Below are 2,289 nucleotides of genomic sequence, written 5' to 3' on the forward strand. Positions count from 1 at the left end.
TTTTGTAGAGACGGGGTTTTACCATATTGGTCAGGTTGGTCTCGAACTCCTGACCTTGTGGTCCACCCACCTCGGCCCCTCAAAGTGCTGACATTACAGGCGCCCAGCCTTCTTTTTATTTGTTTGAGATGGAGTTTCACTCTTGTTTCCCAGGCTAGAGTGCAATTGCGAGATCTCAGGTCACATGGCAACCTCCACCTAACTCCGCCTCCCAAGTTCCAGCTATTCTCTTGCCTCAGCCTCCCTAGTAGCTGGAATTACAGGCATGTGCGCCACCACGTCAGCTAATTTTGTATTTTTAGTAGAGACGGGGTTTCTCTATGTTGGTCAGGCTAGTCTAAAACTCTCGACCTGAGGTGATCTGCCTGCCTCAGCCTCCCAAAGTGCTGGGATTACAGGCTTGAGCCACCGCACCAGCGTCTCTTTTATTTTTGTCTATAAACAGTGTTTCCCTATGTTGCCCAGGCTGGTCTCAAACTCTTGAGTTCAAGTGATTCTCCCACCTCAGCCTCCAGAGTAGCTGAGATTACAGGTATGAGGCTGTACTGGGCCTGGATTCTAAACTGTCTTTGGAAGGCTCACTTTGTTCCCCATAATACCTTCTCCATGCCCCGATTCCCATGTGTGTGGTCTCTCTCCTGTCCCGGGGCCTTCATTTCCATCATTCTGTCTCCTGTGTCTATTTCTTTTTCTCTGTTTCTGTTTCCCTCTATCTTTTCCTCTTGGTTTCCAGGCAGCTAGTATAATTACTAGACTTGTAATTAACCCCTGCCCTGACAAAGATGGGTCTGGCAGGAGAGGCAGCAATTTAGCAAGTGTCTTGGTTTGTTTTGGGGATAGGTGGGGAGAGAAAAATATGCGTTGGGGCCTATTATAAACCAGGCACTAAGACACATGACACATTTCATCCTTTCAATCTTGCAAGGTAGGTGTTCTTAGAGACCAAAAGGGTGAGACTCAGAGAGGTTAAGTAACTTGTGCAAGGGCACCCAGCTAGCAAATTGTAATTACCTGACTCTGAAACCTCTGTTCTTCCACTTCACACCCTGGTCTAACACAAGGTAAGGGGCTTATTGATTCCAGACTCAAGTGAGGCACAACGTTGCCGAAGGAGGCCACTGTTTTGTTGCTCTCCTCTAGGCAGTGGCTGCCTCCCCCCAGAACCCCCTCCTCTTCTGGGCCCCTTCTACAGGTGTCGAAATCTCACAAATGCAAGCTTTCACCTCTGGGGAGATGGGAAAGCAGTGATCAAGAGAGAAACCTGACAAACCCAGACCAACCATGGGGGTCTCCCTCCTGCTAACACCCCTCCCGGTGGTTCCCCGTCTGCCCCTCCCCTTTGTGGGTCAAGCCTGCCAGCATCTGTGTCTGTTTCATTGTGCTGTGGGGGAAGGGGAGAGTCAGGGGTGAGTGGGTGTGTGTGTGCATGAACATAAAGCCTCCGGGTTCATTCTGACACTGAATGAAAAACTCACCAATTATTCGTCCAATCTCATTAATATGCAGACAGACATCTGTTATTTAGAAGTCAACAACAAAGGCATTTTCTTGTGGGGAGGGGCACTAGTGTACATGGCTCTCTTGTCTCTTGGCTGCTGGAGAGTAGCTATTCCAGACCTGGGGCCTCCCCTCTCTCTGACCTTCACACGCAGCCTTGAGGAGAGCAAGTAAGGGATTGACCAGAGATGGCTGGAGATCCGGGAACCCAGCTGGAAGGAAGGAAGCTGGAGAGGAGCTGCCTTGTGTAGAAGAAACAGAACAAAATGCTAAACCCTTTCCTGGGGAAGAGAATGTGGATTGGGAGAGAGAGCTGTGCCAGGATTTCCTAACCCACTGGAAATCTCAGGGACATGACCCCTCCCCCGCACCTTCCCAGCCTTCGAGATGAGTCTGAGTGCATCTGAAGCAGGGAGAGGGTCACTATGGCAACATGAGGTCCTCACCCAGAGACTGCAGAAAAAGTAATGAGAGGAATTCAGAAAAATGGAGACCAAGGGACCCCAATCTTTGGAGGAGTCACTAAAGGCCTTCAGGCCCCAGGATAGGTGTGAGAACAAGACATAACCACCTCCTGCTTCCTGTCTTCTGTATTCCTCCAGCCTTCCAGTCCCAGCGCAAAATACCCCTCCAAGAAGCCTTTCCTGATTCCCTCAGGCCCAGCTTACAAGCACTTAAGCCTTGGTGTGGTAGTTGTAAACAAAGATTGGCATCAGCTCAGCAATGCAATGAGGTAGATGTGGTGATCAGATCAGCCCCCTTTTCTTTTTCCTTTTTTTTTTTTTTTTTTTT

This window comes from Cebus imitator, unplaced genomic scaffold (assembly GCF_001604975.1).
Source record: "Cebus imitator isolate Cc_AM_T3 unplaced genomic scaffold, Cebus_imitator-1.0 Scaffold415, whole genome shotgun sequence".
Classification (NCBI taxonomy): domain Eukaryota; kingdom Metazoa; phylum Chordata; class Mammalia; order Primates; family Cebidae; genus Cebus; species Cebus imitator.